At 43.3% G+C, this 9,406-nt stretch overlaps 1 pseudogene; it reads left to right on the top strand.

The window, feature by feature from the left end:
• LOC102174566 lies at positions 8,394 to 9,194 on the top strand (annotated as a pseudogene).

The following is a 9,406-nucleotide window of genomic DNA, read 5'->3' as shown; positions in this document are numbered from 1 at the left end:
AGCTGTGAAAAGAAGAGAAGCAAAGAGCAAAGGAGAAAAGGAAAGATATAAGCATCTGAATGCAGACTTCCAAAGAATAGCAAGAAGAGATAAGAAAGCCTTCCTCAGCAATCAATGCAAAGAAATAGAGGAAGACAATAGAATGGGAAAGACTAGAGATCTCTTCAAGAAAATTAGAGATACCAAGGGAACATTTCATGCAAAGATGGGCTCGATAAAGGACAGAAATGGTATGAACCTAACAGAAGCAGAAGATATTAAGAAGAGGTGGCAAGAATACACAGAAGAACTGGACAAAAACAATCATCACAACCCAGATAATCACGATGGTGTGATCACTGACCTAGAGCCATACATCCTGGAATGTGAAGTCAAGTGGGCCTTAGGAAGCATCACTATGAACAAAGCTAGTGGAGGTGATGGAATTCCAGTTGCGCCCTTTCAAATCTAGAAAGATGATGCTGTCAAAGTGCTGCACTCAATATGCCAGCAAATTTGGAAAACTCATCAGTGGCCACAGGACTGGAAAAGGTCAGTTTTCACTCCAATCCCAAAGAAAGGCAATGCCAAAGAATGCTCAAATTACCGCACAATGTCACTCATCTCACACATTAGTAAAGTAATGCTCAAAAGTCTCCAAACCAGGCTTCAGGAATACGTGGACCATGAACTTCCTGATGTTCAAGCTGGTTTTAGAAAAAGCAGACGAACAAGAGATCAAATTGCCAACATCCATTGGATCATCAAAAATGCAAGAGAGTTCCAGAAAAACATCTATTTCTGCTTTATTGACTATGCCAAAGCCTTTGACTGTGTGGATCACAATGAACTGTGGAAAATTTTGAAAGAGATGGGAATACCAGAACACCTGACCTGCCTCTTGAGAAACCTATATGCAGGTCAGGAAGCAACAGTTAAAACTGGACATGGAACAACAGACTGGTTCCAAATAGAAAAGGAGTACGTCAAGGCTGCATATTGTCACCCTGCTTATTTAACTTATATGCAGAGTACATCATGAGAAACATTGGGCTGGAAGAAGCACAAGCTGGAATCCAATTGCTGGGAGAAATATCAATAACCTCAGATATGCAGATGACACCACCCTTATGGCAGAAAGTGAAGAGGAACTAAAAAGCCTCTTGATGAAAGTGAAAGAGAAGAGTGAAAAAGTTGGCTTAAAGCTCAGCATTCAGAAAATGAAGATCATGGCATCTGGTCCCACACTTCATGGGAAATAGATGGGGAAACAGTAGAAACAGTGTCAGACTTTATTTTGGGGGGCTCCAAAATCACTGCAGATGGTGATAGCAGCCATGAAATTAAAGGACACTCCTTGGAAGGAAAGTTATGACCAAACTAGATAGCATATTGAAAATCAGAGACATTACTTTACCAACAAAGGTCCACCTAGTCAAGGCTATGGTTTTTCCTGTGGTCATGTATGGATGTGAGAATTGGATTGTAAAGAAAGCTGAGCGCCGAAGAATTGATGTCTTTGAACTGTGTTGTTGGAGAAGACTCTTGAGAATCCCTTGGACTGCAAGGAGATCCAACAAGTCCATTCTAGAGGAGATCAATCCTGGGTGTTCGTTGGAAGGACTGATGCTAAAGCCGAAACTCCAATACTGTGGCCACCTCATGTGAGGAGTTGACTCATTGGAAAAGACTCTGATGCTGGGAAGGATTGAGGGCAGGAGGAGAAGGGGACGACAGAGGATGAGATGGCTGGATGGCATCACCGACTTGATGGACCTGAGTCTGAGTGAACTTCGGGGGTTGATAATGGATAGGGAGGCCTGGCGTGCTGCCATTCATGGGGTCGCAAAGAGTCAGACATGACTGAGCAACTGAACAGAACTGAAGGTAATGAACTACAGTAATTGAGGAAGTAAACCAGGGACAGCAAGAGTGTGTATGTGTGTCTGTGTACTGATCAAGTAGCAGGGAAGGGCTTCAATATAGACTGCTGCTGCTGCTGAGTCGCTTCAGTCGTGTCCGATCTGTGTGACACTATGGACGGCAGCCCACCAGGCTCCACTGTCCCTGGGATTCTCCAGGCAAGAACACTGGATTGGGTTGCCATTTCCTTCTCCAATGCATGAAAGTGAAAAGTGAAAGTGAAGTTGCTCAGTTGTGTCCGACTCTTCACAACCCCATGGATTGCAGCCCACCAGGCTCCTCCATCCATGGGATTTTCCAGGCAAGAGTACTGGAGTAGGGTGCCATTGCCTTCTCTGTCAATATAGACTAGATCTCTTAAATCTCTGCTTCAGGTTATACACTGCATGTTTACATTGCTTCACTCCAATTAACGGATGAGAGGGCTGATAGCTTCTGGTGAACAGTGTCGGATTCATTATCTCCGAAGATTTAGCTCCGGGAACAGGGACTATGCTTGATCACTCAAGAGCGTTTGTATAGCAGAGTTTTATTAAAGTATAAAAAGAGACAGAGAAAGCTTCTGATATAGACATCAGAAGCGGGGTGCAGAGTGCCCCACTCGCTAGCCTTAGCAAGATAGCTATATAATTTTTAAATTGGTTATTACAATAAATCAAAAGAATGTCTCAAAGTTTAAATATTTTACTATACCCACTCCCATCAAATATATTTTAAGATAATGGGATTAGAACTAACAATAGAAATATCTTACCAGACTCACTCCAATAATATACATCTTAAAATAAGTCAGAAAGTTCTTGTTAAGGAGAAACATGTCCTAGAGCAAAATACATTGTTCTATTTGATTAAGACCAGTTCAGTTCAGTTCAGTCACTCAGTCATGTCTGACTCTTTGAGACCCCATGAACTGCAGCACGCCAGGCTTCCCTGTCCATCACCATCTCCCAGACTTCACTCAAACTCATGTCCATCGAGTCGGTGATGCCATCCAGCCATCTCATCCTCTGTCGTCCCCTTCTCCTCCTGCCCCCAATCCCTCTCAGCATCAGAGTCTTTTCCAGTGAGTCAACTCTGCATGAGGTGGCCAAAGTACTGGAGTTTCAGCTTTAGCATCATTCCTTCCAAAGAACACCCAGGACTGATCTCCTTTAGAATGGACTGGTTGAATCTCCTTGCAGTCCAAGCGACTCTCAAGAGTCTTCTCCAACACCACAGTTCAAAAGCATCAATTCTGCAGCGCTCAGCTTTCTTCACAGTCCAACTCTCACATTATAGCCACAGTCCAACTCACAGGTATATCCCTCCTTCCTGAGCACCCTGCTAAGTTGCTTTAGTCGTGTCTGACTCTGTGTAACCCCATAGACAGCAGCCCACCAGGCTCCCCCGTCCCTGAGATTCTCCAGGCAAGAACACTGGGGTGGGTTGCCATTTCCATCTCCAATACAGGAAAGTGAAAGTGACGTCACTCAGTCGTGTCCAACTCTTTGTGACCCCATAGACTACAGCCCACCAGGCTCCTCCATCCCTGGGATTTTCCAGGCAAGAGTACTGAAGTGGGTTGCCAGTGCGGCTGCAAACTCTGAGGACTGTGTCATCCTGGTTATGGCAGGAAACACTCCATTCCTCATGACCTGTGGACCCATGAAATGAAACCTCAGAAACCTGAATGAATGTTCTCAAAAGAGCAGAAACAACTGACTAGCTTATGCACTAATACTCACAAGCCTCACAAGCCTCTGCTCTGATTAAAACAGAAAACAAAATACAGTAACCTATAGGGCTGAGGGCTCTGACCTCCTCTGTACAAGGTAAGGAGAGAAAATTCAGTTCAGAGTCAAGGAAATATTTTGTTCCTGACACAAAGAAAAGGAATCTTTACATATATTAAAACATGTACATAATGTACATATGTATAAGTCTTTCCATCTCTACATAACGTCACCCTTTAATTAGTTTCTCATTTATTTGAAATCCATTTGGAGTGACAAATTCAAGCTGTAGTGGGAAAACTGAACTTCTATTGTAAAAATTAAAACCATAGATTAATTAATTTTCTGGGCCAAAGAGAAAATGTCTAAATGAAAACACAAAATGGACGTGAGAGAGAAAACTTCTGAAAATGAGTACTGTCTTCCCTATTGAAAGCCTTGCTTTAAATTTATTATTCCCTTTGAATAATAACTGCTCTTGCATCCCTTCCAATTTTCTCAGGAGTAAGAGAGAACACGGACACAAATAAAGGGATTTCAGAAACACAACTGTTGCCAACCAATAGCCTGGGATGTGTTTAGGTAGAATTGAGAAGTATTAAAGAAATCTAATTGTAATTTAGGAATTAACCATGATGTGTATGTGTGTGCGATGCATGAGTGCGTGTGTGTGTGTGTGTGCATTTGCTCAGAGAGTGGGGAAGGGCTTCAATTTAGCCAAGATCTATCAAATGTCTGCCTCAGTTTATAGACTTGTCTTTAGATTGCTTCTCTCCAACTGACAAAGGAGAGGGCTCTCTAATTCATATGCTATATAAGTTTTCTTACTTTTCTTCTCCCTTTAACACTTTGCGGCCCCTTTTGGGGGCAAGACTACATGTACAATTTTTGGTCTAACCTGGCCATCTTTGTGGAGGCTTCCCAGGTGACACCGGTGGTAAAGAACCTGCCTGCCAATACAGGAGACATAAAGAACAGGGTTTGATCCCTGGGTCAGGAAGATTCCCTGAAGGAGAAATGGTAACCCACTCCAAAATTGTTGCCTGGAGAATCCCATGGACAGGGGAGCCTGTCCACAGGGTAACAAAGAGTCAGACAAGCCTGAAGCGACTTAACATGTGCACGTGGTTGTCTTTGAGACTGTTTGACAACTTTCAAATAGTCTCATTCCTTCAATTTTTTGGTTGACTTTCTTTAGATTTAACTTACACTTTGCCATAGCGTCAGCAAAAAAGACATTTGTCTATATTCTCTAACATGGAATTCAAAATTATATTTGTTTTATTTTTGTCCACAAACAGCCATCAAGTTTTGCCTTTCAGGAAAGTTGAAATGAAGAACAAAAAATCTCTCATCTTAAAAATCGCAGACAATATGCTGATGCCCTCTGCCATTCTTTTCCTTCCTTTTGTATGAACCCTAGGATGAAATGTAAAGGAACGCAGCAGGAGAGAAATAAACTGGCCAGTAAATCAAAATGCAAAAAATAAGTTCTTAAATGTTTTTTTGCTATTCTTTAAATTTAAAACAAAACATCTTGAGTAAGTAAAGAAACAAGGCTAGTTCTCCCTGTCACAGCCTGGGCCTCACTGCTCTGCCTTCTGAGCACGAGACAGAGATGGATCGACAAGTCAGCCCAACAGAAGGATGTGGACTGAATGAACAGCTGCAGGGCACTGATCCTGTGACACAGGCTTTCAACAATACATCACACCATCACTGAATTTCCTATGCCTGACGCAGAAATCCTGAGCAAAACAAATCCTAAACACTTTAAGTAAAAGACTTGAACAATAAAAGCTGTAGTGGCAAAATAAAAATTGTCTACCAAAGGTGTAACAATTGCCATTGCATAATGCCTCCACCTACTTAGCTCTTCACACTTTAGCTCTCAGCATCTGAGGGCTGCTCACACTTGATATCTGGGGACATGGATCAGGAGAAGAAGAGGTCATCACTGAGAACTCCCCTCCTTCACACAAACACTGCACGGGAGAGGGTGGGGATGCTGGAAGATGAATGAATTTGCAAACAAAGAGACAAGCCCCTCCACAGTAGAATTCTGAAGTTCTCAGGATGTGGTTAGCCTGCCCTCATGGGTGAGGCCCAGAGAGTTTGGATGAGGACACTGTCATTCCAGAGGAAAAGTGCTACTAGAGGTGATAACCACCTTGTGAGTGAGGTGGTGCTGGAGAGGCAATTAATTATCTTGGATTAGAATATTCACACATACATGCATTAGAAAAGAAGCAGGATTCCTGGCGGGGGTATTGGAACAACCCCCGGAAGACTATAGATCTACCATAAAAATCAGCTTGAAAGAAACCATGCTCTCTCATATACTGTTCCTGACTGTTGATCGGGAGCCTATTAAACAATTGAAATAAATAAGTCACAAAGAAAAACAGCAAAACAGACACAGATGTAAGGAACCGAATTTTGGACTCCGTGGGAGAAGGTGAGGGTGGGATGATTTGAGAGAATAGCGTTGAAATATGTAATTTACCGTATGTGAAGTAGATCGCCAGTCCGGGTGTGATGAATACAACATGGCGCTCAGGGCTGGTGCGCTGGGACCACACTGAGGGATGGGACAAGGAGGGAGGCGGGAGGGGTTTCAGGATGGGGGACACATATACACCCATGGGTGATCATGTCGATGTATGGCCACTGCAATATTTTAAAGTAAGTACCCTCCAATTAAAATAAATAAACTAAAAAAAAAAAGAAATAGTGACAACCTAAAAGTTGAAAGTTATGCTTTATTTGGTGGGAATTCGGGAGGCAGTATATCATTTCACCTTGAGAGATGGCTCCAAGGAGGAAAGGGAAAGAGTAAGGTTATATAGGAATCTGCAAGAAAGAGGATGTAGTGTGAACATCAAAGTATCTTTGAGAATTTAAGAAAACCAGTTATCTCAAGTTAAGGAATTTAGCACTTTTCCTTTGTCTGGGAGAGGCAAGTGTCTGTGCTCACTGAAAACATTCCTTTCCTGCATCTCAGCTCTCCTGGGGCAGTTTTCCTTGCATTTTCTTGCATCTTGCACTTTTTTCACATCCTGAGTTGCCTTGGGCTCACCTTAGGGACTAGCTGCAATTTGGTAGCTGCTGAAAAGGCAGAGGAACCAGAGATCAAATTGCCAACAACCAAATTGCCATCATGGAAAAAGAAAGAGAGTTCGAGAAAATCATTTATTCTGCTTTATTGACTATGCCAAAGCCTTTTACTGTGCGGATCACAAAAAACTGTGGAAAATTCTGAAAGAGATAGGAATACCAGACGACCTGACCTGCCTCTTGAGAAACCTGTATGCAGGTCAGGAAGCAACAGTCAGAACTGGACATGGAACAACAGACTGGTTCCAAACAGGAAAAAGAGTCCATCAAGGCTGTATTTGTCACCCTGCTTATTTAACTTATATGCAGAGTACATCATGAGATGGTGGGCTGGAGGAAGCACAAGCTTGAATCCAGATTGCCAGGAGAACTATCAATACCTCAGGTATGCAGATGACACCACCTTTATGGCAGAAAGTGAAGAGGAACTAAAAAGCCTCTTGATGAAAGTGAAAGAGGAGAGAGAAAAAGTTGGCTTAAAGCTCAACATTCAGAAAACAAGGATCATGGCATCTGGTCCCACACTCATGGGAAATAGATGGGGAAACAGTGTCAGACTTTATTCTTGGGGCTCCAAAATCACTGCAGATGGTGACTGCAGCCATGAAATTAAAAGACACTTACTCCTTGGAAGGAAAGTTATAACCAACCTAGATAGCATATTCAAAAGCAGAGATATTACTTTGCCAACGAGTTCCGTCTAGTCAAGGCTATGGTTTTTCCAGTGGTCATGTATGGATGCGAGAGTTGGACTGTGAAGAAAGCTGAGCGCTGCAGAATTGATGCTTTTGAACTGTGGTATTGGAGAAGACTCTTGAGAGTCCCTTGGACTACAAGGAGATCCAACAAGTCCATCCTAAAAGAGATCAGTCTTGGGTGATCTTTGGAAGGACTGATGCTAAAGCTGAAACTCCAATATTTTGGCCACCTCCTGTGAAGAGTTAACCCATTGGAAAAGACTCTGATGCTGAGAGGGATTGGGGGCAGGAGAAGAAGGGGACGACAGAGGATGAGATGGCTGGATGGCATCACCGACTCGATGGACATGAGTTTGGGTGAACTCCAGGAGTTGGTAATGGACAGGGAGGCTTGGCGTGCTGCAATTCATGGGGTCTCAAACAGTCAGACATGACTGAGCGACTGAACTGAACTGAGCCCACAGGTGTATTCCCCCTTCCTGAGCACCCTGGAGGGCTGGAAACTCTTGATGAATGTGTCATCCTGGTTTACTGATATGGCAGGAGATACTGCACTCACATGACCTGGTGGCCCCAGTGAAATGTAATCTCAGGAACCTGAATGAATGTTCTCAAAAGAACAGAAACACCCGAGTAGTTCATTCACCCTTAATTACAAGCTTATCCTCTGTGAGACAGAAAAGAAAATACAAAAATCAATATGGCCTGAGGACTTTGCATTCCTATGTGTAAGAAAAGGAGGGAAAAATACAGTTAAGAATCAAGGGAAAATTATATTCCTGACATACGATAAACAAAAGGAATGTTTATATATATAATACCTAAATTTGTACATAATAACTATGTACAGGTCTTTAAGTCTTTCCATACTTACATAACCTCAGCCTTTATTTAGTTTCTCATTTAATTGATATACATTTATATTGACAAATCAAATTTTATTGGGAAAATTAAACTTCTACTGTAAAAATTAAGAGTTTAGATTGACTACATTTTCTAGGTCAAGTAGAAAATATCTAAATGAAAACACAAACGAAAGTGAGAGAGAAATTTTCGGATAATGAGTACCATCTTCCCTATTTAAAAGCCTTGGTTAGAACAATCTCCATCAGAGAACCTACCTGAAGGTTCCCCCAGACCCCATCTCAGCCAGCCCGGCAGTAGCTGCATCTTCCCCATGGCCTTCGTGCTCTCTCTACAGATGGCCCTGGTGCTGGTCAGCTATGGCCCGGGAGGATCTCTGGGTTGTTACCTATCTCGGAGACTCATGCTGGATGCCAGGGAGAACCTCAGGCTCCTGGCCTGAAAGAACTGACTCTCCCCTCACTCCTGTCTGTAGGACAGAAAAGGCTTCGGTTTTCCCCAGCAGATGGCAGAGGGTGACCAGCTCCAGGAGGTCCAGACCATCTCTGTGCTCCACGAGATGCTCCAGCAGAGCTTCAACCTCTTCCACACAGAGCGCTCCTCTGCTGCCTGGGACACCACCCTCCTGGAGCAGCTCCGCACTGGACTCCATCAGCAGCTGGATGACCTGGACGCCTGCCTGGGGCAGGTGATGGGAGAGGAAGACTCTGCCCTGGGAAGGACGGGCCCCATTCTGACCATGAAGAAGTACTTCCAGGGCATCCATTTCTACCTGCAAGAGAAGGAATACAGCGACTGCGCCTGGGAAATTGTCAGAGTGGAGATGATGAGAGCCCTCTCTTCATCAACCACCTTGCAAGAAAGGTTAAAAAAGATGGGTGGAGATCTGAACTCACCTTGAGATGACTCTCACCAACTAAGATGCCACATCACCCTCGTACACTCACCTGTGTTCACTTCAGAAGACTCTGATATCTGCTCCAGCCACCAAATTCACTGAGTTACTTTAGCTGATACTTTGTCAGCATTAATAATAAGCAAGTAGATTTAAAAGTATTCAGCCTAGGGGCATGAGTCCTTATGTGTGCCTGCCCTGATGTCATCTGTTGCTGA

This window comes from Capra hircus, chromosome 8 (assembly GCF_001704415.2).
Source record: "Capra hircus breed San Clemente chromosome 8, ASM170441v1, whole genome shotgun sequence".
Taxonomy (NCBI): Eukaryota; Metazoa; Chordata; class Mammalia; order Artiodactyla; family Bovidae; genus Capra; species Capra hircus.
The sequence above is the reverse complement of the archived record's forward strand: the minus strand, read 5'-3'. Positions and strand labels throughout refer to the sequence as shown.